Source organism: Benincasa hispida, chromosome 4, assembly GCF_027475165.1.
Source record: "Benincasa hispida cultivar pf3 chromosome 4, pf3_genome.v1.1, whole genome shotgun sequence".
NCBI lineage: Eukaryota > Viridiplantae > Streptophyta > Magnoliopsida > Cucurbitales > Cucurbitaceae > Benincasa > Benincasa hispida.
In genome coordinates this window covers 10247397-10261129 of record NC_143481.1, presented here as the reverse complement: position 1 = coordinate 10261129, position 13733 = coordinate 10247397, and positions in this window count along the sequence as shown.

Here is a 13733-nt window from a genome sequence, read left to right as displayed (position 1 = left end):
GAACAATTGAGTGAAGAATGGGATGTAAGTCATTCTAAATAAATATCAATATTATCATTGTTTTGATAGGTAACTTCAACTAGATTTGTTGTACAAGAAATCAATCGTATTTAAAAAGAAAGAAAGTCGAAATGTGTATATAATCATCACATTTTTCGGAAGGGTTATGCAAATCTTGCCCAAGAATTAGTAAGTTTTTTTACTTAAATTAATTATTTTATTCTAATATATTTATGCTAATTAAATATGTATGTTCATGTAGAATATATCGAGTGATCCTTCTTATCGGGAGACTTTATGGAAAGAAGCACAAAAAGGAAAAAAAATAATGAATACTTTGATGAAGCCACTCGAGAATGTGTCAATCGAATTGTAAGTTTATATTGTGCAAAGTTTAAGATGGCATATATATAATGTCTGAAACTTGTGATGATATAGATATTGTGTGAAAATTATAATATGTTTTACAAGATAAATGGGTCGAAGTCTATGAAGGTGAAGATGTTTTGACCAAAGCATTGGGTACAGATGAACATTGGGGACGTGTTAGAATAGTGGGTGATTTTGTTTCCCATTCCCAATATTTCAAATTAGTAAAACCAAAGTCCTCAGTGAGCCAAGAAATTGAAAGAAGCTCTAATGAAAAAAATATTCGACATGGTAAAGTGTCAAGAGAAAGAACTCATAGCAGACAATCTCATCAGTCTAAATCATCTGTTGGAAGTGTAGCACAAAGTGCATCTGAAGAAGAAGATACTGAGAAGATGTCTAAAGAAGATTTGGAGGTAATTTATTTGTTGTGACTTTTAAATTTTAATCATATTATGCTTAACCATGCATGACATTAGTTTTTTTTTTATTTGTTAAGGGACACTATGCCACTTGGCTATAGGAACTGTAGATAATATTGTTGTAGTAACTACATCATTTGATGATGATGTGTCAATTAAAGTTCTAATTGACATTGTCATGGGAGAAGATTTGCCAATACCAATTCTTGTAAAGGAAAAAATAGAGTTCTTAAATCCAAGCAATGAGCAACTTTGTAATATGGCCTTGTGAACTTGTAATTATGGTTGACAAGAAAAAAGTATGCCTCTTTTTCAATAAATTAGTTTGGTTATTTATTATTTTTCATACTTTGAATTTTTGTAACTTTGGTTATGGTAGGACTATTCAATGATTAAGAGCTTCGGCCATTCCTCCAAATATATAGATACTAATGGTACCATCAAACTCTTGAACGGACATGCCATGCATAATATGAACGATGTAGACATGATCCTATCAATTTGAAAGAGCATATATTTGGAAGAGACAAATTTGTTTATTTAGGCTGTAATGATTTGATCCAATATTGCAATATGGTTGAAATAGATTATATGTGTATTTTGACATACATTGCGTAAGTATTACTCATCTACATTCACTCATGTATATTTTGTTTCATGTTTAAATAATAACTTTTCCTTTGTTTAGGTATCTGTGGGATGAATGTGGTCGTGATATTACGAAGAATTTTTTTATAATTGATCAAGCAAGAATATCGCCACATGTGAAGTCTCAAGTTATTCGATCTAGAAATTTAGCCAACCAACTAGACTTGGCTAATTTGGACCAATTAGTCCTTATTCCATATAACATAGGGTAAGTAAATACAAGTTCTTTAGTTATTTTTAATTTTCATTATACGCGTACTAATATTTCAAAATTGTTGCTTATTATAGTTATCATTGGATATTGATTGTAATCAATCTACAAGAAAATTGTGTTTATATTTTGGACTCTATTCGAAGTAAGGTTCAAGAGAATTTTCATGGAGTTATAAATATGTAAGTGTGATTGAACTTTCTTACCTCTTAATTGAAGTATTTATGTTTAACTAATGTTTTCAAACTATTTAGTAGATTGAAAACATGGCAAGCCAAGCACATCTCCAACACCATCGGTCTTCTCCAAAATGGAAACCTGTAAAAGTAAATTTGCATTCATTTTTTAACAATTTATGTTCATTCAAACGTAAGAATAACTTTTTTCAACTTCTTTATATGCAGTGCCCCCGTCAATTAGATTTTGTAGGATGCGGGCACTATGTGCAAAAGTATATACACGAAATAGTGCATAATCCTACTACTCTCATTACTAGCCTCGTACATAAATTATTTATTTTTTATATACTAGCTTTAATTTAATAAATGATGTAAATTTATGTTGAGTTTATCTTCTTTTTTTTTTCTTTTTGTAGTTCAATACAAAAAATGCATATACCCAAGAAGAGATTGATGTAATTCGAACCCAATGGACAAGTTTTGTTGGCCGATTTGTGTAAGGATGTACTTCTTGTTTTTTGTCTTAATAGAATGTAAATGCTAACTTAGAATGAATCTTGACGAGTTTTGAGTAAAATGTGCAAGTTTAGAATGAATCTAAAGTACTAATCGTTGGTTAGTGGATAGACGAATTGTTATCTAACCATGATCTATTTATTGGAAGATTTATATATAGTTTTTTTGTTTATGGGGTATTTGGTGTAAGTATTCATGGAAGTACTAAGTGATATTTGTGAATGAGAGAAATGATTATTATAGAGGTGGTTGATAATTATAATTATTATTCTATGAAAGTGTGTTATCGATATACAAATATTGGTTAGTGTGTTTATTTCATATTTGATGAGTACTTAAAGAATGGATTGGAAATATTAATTCTTGTTTGTGGATAAATTATTATAGAAGTGTCCTTCATTACAAGTAACTTTGTATTTAGGTTTGTGGTAGAGTATTTTGTTCTGTCTATTGTTATATTTCAGGTTTGAGTTCAGTGAATTCATAGATGGAAGACAAATATTGTTGGCTTGCCATGCAAAATTTTTTTATTTTTTAATAAAAAACAATGACGAACATTTCCTGACCCAACACGAGAAATATATTATCGTTTTTAACTTTTTGACCGATATTAAAAATGGATTCGACAATGAAATTTAAAAAAACGGACAATAATTGAAAAAAAACGGACATGAATTCTGGGCTTCAATGTCAGTTTAAAGGGTTTCAATGGATTCTAGGCTTCAGTTGACAAACAACATTAAAGGACTTTAATGTCGGTTGCAACCGACATTAAAGATAGTGTTATTAAAGCCCTGTAATATCGGTTGCCTTTAATGTCAATTTAAAATCGACATTGAAGGCTTTTAATAACACTATCTTTAATATCGGTTGTCAACCGACATTAAAGCCCAGAATTCTTGTAGTGAATCTAAATCAAATTTTACACAAAAATGTATAATTTTTCGACTTGGTTTTAGTTCAACAGTATATGAGGTATAGAGGTTGGCATCTCTAGTCTTTTGGTTAAATGTATGTCTAAAATAATTGAAAATTCTATTCAAGTTGGTTTTACTCTAGTTTTTCAATTTTATTATTTGTTAACTTTAACTTTGATAGTTGTTACGTGTTACCTTACACTTAGATCACTTCTCATTTTTTTTTTCGTTTTTTTTTTTCTGTTTTATAATTGTGAAACTATGTTCAATAATTTATAAGATATATTCTTACAACCAAGTTGAACAGTGATAAATTCATTAAAAGTAGTAGACTTATTCAAAGATCAATCTTTTTCATTAGTCGGGTATAATTTTGTTCAAAACCTAGAGTTTCAATGAAGTTAGGGGCTCACCAACTTCTTAAGTTGGTGTAAAAAATTCAATTTTAATAGTAAACATTATTGAAGTTGTACATTTATAAAATAACTCCATCTTTCTATTTTATTATACTATTTACATTTACCAATGTCGACCAAGTGTTTTGACAAAGCTTATCTCATCATCTAAATATAAAAGATATTTTTTTATTGGGCTCTTTAGTTATTAAAAAGACTATATGAGTGGCCTTTTGACTTATTAAGCCCAAATATTCAAACATTTGTACTTCAAAGTTTTTTTTTAGACCAGCAGCTTAAAATTGTGGGTATCTGCATCTCAGTTTTTCAGAAGTTACTGGAAGCAGTTTTGTATGTCTGAAATCGTAGGTTTCTGATTGTTGAAGGTAAAAGCGTGCAAACTGAAAATTTCTGGGTTTATAGCCTCTTTTTGGCTCTGGGTATTGACATGGTAATTTCTTAGTTTGGTGGGAGAGTTGCTGAATATTGTTTGATCTCATCTGGTTCCTTCTGGGTTGTATTTTGTTTTTGAACATTGAAGTTAATACAAAAGTATTCATTTTGCAGGGTAGATGTAGACCACACTGATCGAACCATTCTAAATATTTGTGTTCTTCTCTCTACTCTTCTATTTTGATTTAGTTTGTGGAATGATTTAGATAGGTATAAAAAACTGATGTTTGATGTTTGCTTTACTGTTTTACATATAATAGTGGGTTTTATGAGGTTTTTCACCTCAAATGGTATCGGAGCTGTGGTTGATAAAGTTTTTCATCTCAGACTTTGTAAGTTTCAGTTTGTGTTGGGCAGCCTGTGAGTATTCTGTTTTTTCACTGTTTTTTTATCTATGGTCTGAAATATTTTGATTGACAGATTTGTTCGGTTGGTCAGGCTGATTTGTACTGTTGGTTGGGCTGTTTTGTATACGTTACTGGCTAATCTGAATTTTTGTTAGATTGAATTGTATAATTTGTTCTGGGTTCATCTGAAATTTTTCGTTAAACTGGTTTTTTATCATTTGTTTGAGCTGATTTGTTGATTATTTCCTTTATTGTGAAATTTTATATTGTATTTATTGTATTATATTTGTTGTGATTATTCTTTTCTTATTTGTAGTTCTTTCCTTATTTGTAATTGGATACTTCTATTTAAGAAACTCTTTCCTCCTAAGAGAAAAAAGACAAAAAATATACTTTTCTACTTAGTATCAGAGCTGCAAAGGGTTTCTTTTACCTAAAAACCCTAATTTTCTGAAACTCTATTTTTTGTCAATCTCGCCACCAGTCGTTCACTGCCGCTTCACCGCCGGATGTAGTGTGATTGGACATGCTAAGATGATTGATGGTCTCTATTACTTTGATGATGTTTCTGCTAGTCATAAAAAAGTTCAAGGCTTGAGTAGAGTCTATTTTCCTTCTATTAAAGAAACTATAAGGCTTTGACATCGTAGATTAGGGCATCCAAATTTCTTTTATTTAAAATATCTGTTTCCTGATTTATTTAAAGGAGTTGATTGTTCAGTTTTTCAATGTGAAAGTTGCATTTTTTGCCAAACATCATCGATCCACCTATTTGCCTAACCCGTACAAGGCTTCATCACTTTTTCCTTAATTGATATTGATATTTGGGGTTCGTTTAAAGTCTTAACTCATAGTGATAAGCATTGGTCTGTTAGTTTTATAGATGACCACACTCGTCTAACTTGGCTTTATTTGTTAACAAAAAAGTTAGAGGTAAAAGAGGTTTTTGTCCGGTTTTATAATATGATAGAAACTCAATTTCAAACTAAAATTTGAATTCTTCACTCTAATAACGACTTGAATATTTTAATGCACAATTAACCATTTTTTTGCAAGATAAGGGTATTTTTAATCAAGCTACGTGTTGTGACACGCCTCAACAGAATGGCATTACTGAGCGAAAGAACGGACACTTACTTGAAGTTGCTCATGCCCTTATGTTCTCTATGAATGTTCCAAAATATTTATGGGGCGATGCCGTTCTCACAACTACATATTTGATCAATTGAATGTCGTCTAAGGTTTTGAATTTTAAGACTCCTTTGAATCACTTCAATGAGTTTTTTCCTAATAACAGTTTGTTTTCTAATTTACCAATTAAATTGTTTGGTTGTATTGCTTATGTCCATACTTTTCCTCTTCCTTAAACTAAGCTTGATTCTCGAGCCAGTAAATGCATTTTTATAGGCTGTCTCTCATAAGAAAGCTTACAAATGTTTTGATCCGTTAACCAAAAAGTATTTTAAGAGTATGGATGTGTCTTTTTTAGAAAATCAACCTTTTTTTTGCCCAAATTCTCCTCAACGGGAGATATCAAACCTGGAAGATGATTTTCGGGACACTTCATCTTTCTCAAACATCAGTGGTCCTGATTCTAGTCCTTCGATGCCAAATATGGAGAGTTCTTCTTCAAGGAGAGAAACACTACAAAATGACTCTACTAGTCAAAATCCTGAACTTCAGGTTTATACTAGAAGAAACTTGACTCAAAGAGATCAGGCAATTGACTTATCACATGACCAATCAAATACTCCGAGGAATGATCCTGAAGATCCAGGTATTAGACACTCTACTTCTATTTCTCCTAGTTCTTCATCTCCTTCTAATTCTTTACCTGATGTCTCAGATCTTGATATTCCAATTTCCCATAAGAAAGGTATTCATAAATGCACCAAATATCCCATTGAAAACTATCTTTCTTATCATTGCTTGTCCGATTGTCATAAAGTCTTCAGATCCAAAATAACCAACCTTTTTGTTCCAAGGAATATATAGAAAACCCTAAATGATTTAAATTGGAAATTAGCAGTGATGGAAGAGATTAATGCACTGAAACAAAGTTGCACATGGGACATAGTCGAACTACCCAAAGATAAGAGAACAGTAGGATGTAAATGGGTGTTTACTATAAAATGTAAAGTTGATGGTAGTATTGAAAGGTACAAGACAAGATTAGTTGCCAAAGGATTCACTTAGACCTATGGCATTGATTATGAAGAAACATTTGCTCCAATAACTAAAATTAATTCTATTAGAATCCTCTTGTCTATTGCAGTTAACTTTGATTGGCCTTTTTATCAACTTGATGTCAAGAATGTCTTTATCAATGGAGATCTTGAAGAAGAGTTTTTTAAAGACTTGTCACCAGATTTTGATGTGGATCTCAGAATTAACAAAGTGTGCAAGTTAAAGAAATCATTATACGAGCTTAAACAAACTCCTAGAGCATGGTTTGAACTGTTTGGAAAGGCAGTCACAAGCTATGGATTTAGTGAAAGTCAAGTTGATCATACTATGTTCTATAAACATACTGGAAGTGGTAAGTTGGTTGTTTTGATAGTGTATGTTGATGATATCATTCTTACAGGTAATGATGAGACATGACTGAATATCTTGAAGAAAAATCTTGCTAATGATTTTCAAATCAAGGACCTAGGAACCTTAAAGTATTTTCTAGGCATGGAGTTTGCTAGGTCTAAAAGTGGTATTCTTGTCAACCAAAGGCACTATATTCTTGACCTACTAAATAGGATAGGTTTACTTGGTTTCAAGATAGTAGAAACTCCTATTGAGAAAAATATAAAATTGGTAGCTACAACTAAAAAAGAAGTAAAAGAAAAGGAAAAATACCAGAGACTTGTGGGGAGACTTATATACCTCTCTCACACACGTCCTGACATTGCTTTCGCAGTTAGTATGGTAAGTCAGTTCATACATGCTCCTGGGGTAGTTCACTTTGAAGCAGTTTATAGAATCTTGAGATATTTGAAAGGTACTTTAGAGAAAGGTATATTATTCACGAAGCATGGCCACCTAAATGTTGAGGTTTATACTGGTACTGATTAGGGAAGTAGCACGACTAGCAGAAGATCTATTTCGGGTTATTGCTCTTTTGTTGGAGGAAATTTGGTTACTTGGAAAAGTAAAAACAAAGTGGAGTTGCAAGAAGTAGTGTTGAAGCAGAATTTAGGGCATTAGCTCATAGTATATGTGAGGGCATATGGATAAGAAGACTATTGGAAGAATTGAATTTCTCTCAAACAATGCCCATATGCGTTTATTGTGACAACAAATTAGCAATTTCCATTGCCCATAATCTAGTCCTTCATGATAGGACAAAACATATTGAAGTTGGTAAACACTTCATAAAGGAGAAGATTGATGCAGGAATAATATGCACTCCCTTTCTTCCGCAACAGAGTAAATTGCAGATGTGTTAACTAAAGGTCTTCCAAGATGGCAATTCAACAAGTTGATTGATAAACTAACGGTGAATGATATCTTTAAACCAACTTGAGGGGAGTGTTGATTATTTCCTTTATTGTGAAATTTTATATTGTATTTATTGTATTATATTTGTTGTGATTATCCTTTCCTTATTTGTAATTGGGTACTTCTTCTATTTAAGAAACTCTTTCCTCCTAAGATAAATAAGATAGAAAATTATAGTTTTCTACTTGATCTAAAATTTCTATTTTGGTTGGTTTGTATTTTTTGTTTGTTGTTAAAATCCCAATTACGGCGGCTAAATTTGAATTAGATAAATTTGATGGAAAGGGGGATTTTGGCCTTTAGATATACCAGAAACATGGCATGCAGATTAACCAAAGAATAACAAGTTGAGATGGAAGAAATAGTTTATAGCACAATGATCCTTTATTTAACTGATAATGTGCTTCAACAGGTTAATGATGTTGAAGATCCAAAAGAATTATTGACCAAGTTGGAATCACTTTATTCAAGTAAATCTTTTCCAAACAAGATTTATTTGAAAGTGAGGTTCTTTAGATTTATAATGCAATCATCAAAATCCTTAGAAGAAAACTTAGATGATTTCAACAAGATATATGTAGATCTATCAACTATAAGAGTAAAACTAGATAATGAAGATCAAGTTGTTATTCTCCTAAATTCATTATCTGAAAGCTACAAAGAAATTAAGGTTGCAATAAAGCATGACAGAGATTCATTGACTTTAGAAATTATCTTAAATGCTTTGAGATCTAAAGACCTTGAAATCAAAAATGAGAAAAAAGATGTTGAAGCTTTAGTGGTTAGGGGAAGATCGGAATCTAAAGGAAAATCACAAATGAAAAACACTAAACATAGTTCTAAATCTAAGAGTAAAGAGAAGAGAAAATATTATTATTGCCATAAGGAAGGCCATTTGATGAAAAATCGCTTCAAATTAAAGAATAAGAAAAAGGAAGATGAGAAAAATGAAGAACAAATTGCTGCAAATGTGCATGAGTGGTATGATTCAGCTGGAGTGTTAACTGTGTCTGAGAATGCAGTTAGAGATAAGTGGATACTTGATTCGGTATATTCCTATCATATGACACCTCATAGACATTACTTTCAAGACTTTGAGAAACTTGAAGGTGAAGGTTTTGTTGGGCAATAATCAATATTGTCTTGTAAAGGGTATAGGATCTATCAAGTTGAAACTCTTTGATGGAATGGAGAAGTTCCTGCCTGATGTTTGGATTGTTCCTGATTTAAAGAGAAACTTTGTTTCTCTTGGACAACTTGATAAAGAAGGTTTTACTGGCAAGTTGGCAGGGATGTACTTATTTATAAAGGTTTTCTTTTAGAAATCAAGGGTACACTTAGAAACGACCTGTATATTTTGAATGGATCCTCATATGATGCTTATTGTGCAAATGTTGTTTTAGGACCATGTGATTTTTTAAAAAAAAAAAAAATTATCCTTTGGTGCAAGAGAATAGCTCACGTCTCTTAAAGAGTCTTAAGTGAATTACACAAATAATGTTTGTTTGGTAATTTCAAGCTTTCATAATTACCTTTATGTGAGAATAGTACTCTTGAAAAATCTACGAGAGTGAAATTTTCAAAAAGCACATAGTTATCCACAGGGATACTAAATTATGTTCATTCGAACTTGTGGGGACCACCAAAGATTACTACCATCAGAGGAGCAAAATACTTTATGAGTATTATGGATGGTTTCTCAAGGAAGTTGTGGGTGTTTACTTTGAACAATGAGAGTGATTCATTCGAAATCTTTAGACATTGAAAAATCCTAGTTGAAAATCAAACCAGGAAAAGAATTAAGGTTTTGAGAATAGATAACAGTCTAGAATATGTAAATGTTAGTTTTGTAAATTTTTGTAAAGAATCTGGCATTAAGCATCATCACACATGTCCTTAGACACCACAACAGAACGGTCTTACAGAACATTTCAATAGGACTCTGCTTGAGAGGGTGAGATTTATGCTTGTAAATGCAAAGCTTCCTAAATGTTTGCGGGTGAAGTTGTATCTACAACAACATATCTCATAAATAGTAATCCTTCATTGCTTTGAATATGAAAACTCCTCAAGAAGTTTGGTCAAGAAAGCCTCCAAATCTTATTCATTTGAAGGTGTTGAAGGAAATCGGAATCAAGATTTCCACGAGCAGTGGAACAAGACTATTCAAAATTACAATCATAAATGAACAATACATTTACAGTCGACTTCAAACAAATGGTTATATAATTCATACAGAGAAATTACAGCATGAATAAACTTAAATGAATAGAGATCAAACTGTACGCACATACGAGGATGCGTCTCCACGCTCCATTGCACGACTGCTCGAACAATCAGCAACCTCGAATGCTCTATCTACACGACCGCAACACAACACGAACACTTCACGCTCGTCCTCAACAATCTCCTCGGTCACCATCTCCTTTGCAACATTAAACAGCCTCCACAACACCACGAACAACCTCCAGAAAACCTCGACGGTGTCGAGTTGAGTCTGACACCACCAACAAGGTGACCTTGGTATTCTCGGTGTGAGAATCCAAAGGGTGGGCTCTGTTCAAACTTGGTATGAGGCAGACGAACGGAGGAAATACAGATCGTGTATACGACTAGGCAAGTGGGAGATGGCAGAGACCTATCATATAGGTCGATGCCCAATCATTTAAATAAAGCTAAGCGATCGTCTAGCAAAAGCTATGCGATCATTTAGCTCGTTCTGTCGCCTACAGAATCTACACGATCGTTTACCTTGGGCCAACGATCGTCTAGCAAAACTATGTGATCGTTTAGTAAATACTGCACGATCGTTTAGCTCTACTCTGCATGATCGTTTAGCTTGCCTAGTCGTCATTTAGTAAATCCGAATTTACCTGACGACTTCATGAGTTTCTTTTGCGCGAGAGAAAAACTCAAAACCTTTTCAATCTTTTGTTTATAAAAACTTCTTTTTGAAAATAGGAAACCACTTTCCTTTTAAACTCACGGTTACCATGATCCAATAACCACCCACTACTTTGGTTATTTAAAAGGAAAAGAATTAATTATCCAATAATTAATATTATTATAAACATAAATGATAACCAATTTATCATACTATATAACCTATAGTTTTAATATTTCATCTCATGAAACACATAAACCATAGTTCTTTTTCTATTCCATGGTACTTAATGTAAATCTCATTTACATCAATCCTTCACTAGATGTATCTCATACATCATACCAATTATATCATATATAATCACAATACCTATTGTCAATTTGAACATTTCAAATCAACAACAAGAACTGATCCTCAACTAAATCCATTGAGCTACTAAGGGAACCTCATGGACCTGTAGCTCGAAGCTCCAACGGTACATGAATAACTGACTAAACTTTTTAGTCATAGGATCCACCATCCGTTAACTGCCAGACACTCCACTAAAGACTAATAGCTGAACTCTCCTTACCACAGATATATTATGTGTCCATCTTAACCAATGAGCAATGCAACAACCCTTCACAGATCGCTCATAAGTACAGTTGGGCCAATAACCGTTATGCCTCTATAGTTACATCTGTCTCCTTAAATACTACTGATCCCTCTAATGAACATAAGTCATAGTCCTATTATGACTAATTCTTCTCTTCCAAAGAGAAGTTGTGGCCATTCTGTTCAAGCCCCGGAATCAGCCCTTAAGGGAGCGAACTCTCTACTTATCCCTACTTTGAGAAAGGAGTGAATTTCATCTTGTGGAATGAGTTCCCAGCTCCCAGATCAGACAAGTCCCCAAAAAGGTAGGCATGTTGAGTTGGCAATATGGCCACTCTCACACATACTAATCAAAGGATCGCCCTCAAAGGCAGGAGTTCCCAAAACACCCAGGATTGAGGTCGTGTCACCTATGGTCATTTAGGTGAGATGTAAGTCTCTAGTATCAACGGCGTTATATACAAAGTCTAATCATCTCGTGGTCCAGGTCTTATACAAACTCTTTGTATAGGACACCCCCGCTCCACGTCTCCACATGAATGGTCAGGATCTACCATCAGTAGTAGTTTACAATACTTGCAAACTTCTACAAAGTGAGCCGTATCCGTAGTATCACCAGGATCAGGTATCCCACCTTAATCCTTATACTACGGACCTATTTAGGTTATCACTTAAGGCATGATCCACTTGTATATCACATATACATGCTTAGGTTCATATACGATAACCAATGAGCTTTGTTTATTGGATATGAGTAAATGCCAAAATTAAATAACACTTATTTCAATTCTGTCTGGGATCTTGTAGATCAACCGGAAGGGGTAAAACTCATCGGTTGCAAGTGGATCTACAAGAGAAAATGAGACCAAGCTGGTAAGGTACATACCTACAAGGCTAGACTTGTGGCAAAAGGGTTTACCTAAAGAGAGGGGTTAGATTTTGAAGAAACCCTTTCTCCAGTTGCCATGATAAAGTCTATTAGAATACTTTTGTCCATAGCCACATTTTATGAAATATGGCAAATGGATGTCAAGACGGCTTTTCTGAATGGCTATCTTGAAGAAAGTATCTATATGTCTCAACCAGAAGGGTTTATATAACAGGGTCAAGAGCAAAAGGTTTGCAAGCTTAATTGATCCATTTATGGATTAAAATAAGCTTCTAGATCCTGGAATATGAAATTTGACGCTGCGATCAAATTTTATGGCTTTGAACAAAATATTGACGAACCCTGTGTCTACAAGAAAATCGTCAACAAAATTGTCGCTTTTCTAGTGTTGTATGTTGATGATATTCTACTCATTGGGAATGAGGTAGAATATCTAGCTGACGTTAAGAGATGGTTGGCTTCACAATTCCAAATGAAATATTTGGGAGAAGCACAGTATGTTCTTGGAATCCAAATAGTTCGGAATCGCAAGAACATAACATTGGCATTATCTCAAGCATCTTATATAGACAAGATGTTGTCTAGGTATAAAATGAAAAATTCCAAGAAAGGATCTTTACCTTTCAGGCATGGAATTCACTTGTCTAAGGAGAAGATTCCTAAGACACCTCAAGAGGTTGAGAAGATTAATCGAATTCCATATGCATCTGCAGTTGGGAGTTTGATGTATGCAATGTTGTGTACTCGTCCCGACATATGCTATGTCGTAGGAATTGTCAGCAGATTTCAGTCCAATCCTGGTCATGACCATTGGACTGCTATTAAAAACATTCTCAAGTATCTTCGGAGAACGAGAGATTATATGTTCGTGTATGGTTCTAAGGATCTGATCCTTACTGGATACACCGAATCTGACTTTCAGACCAATATTGATTTGAGGAAATCAACTTCAGGTTCAATATTCACTCTGAACGAAGGAGCAGTTGTATGGAGAAGCATCAAGTAGAGTTGTGTTGTGGGCTCCACAATAAAAGTTGAGTATCTTGCTGTTAGTGAATCGGCAAAAGAAACATAGTTGGTCCATTTATGAAGACCCTCTCGGCTAAAGTGTTCGAAGGTCACCTAGTAGGACTACGTCTACGAGCTTTGTATCACTAAGGTAAGTGGGAGAATTGATGGGTATTGTGATGCCCTAGCTTATTGTATTTGTACATTTTATTCTCTCCATGTAAACTCAACATTGTATATATTTGTATGTATTGATCCACTGGAGTTTTAGTCCAAGTAGGAGTATTGTTGGGTTTTATGTCCTAAAAACTCGCAGTTTGTAAAATGATAAACATTTTCTATTATCAATATACTTGTTATTGATCTCATAAATTGTATGAAAGTCTAAATCTAATAAACTAAGACCCAT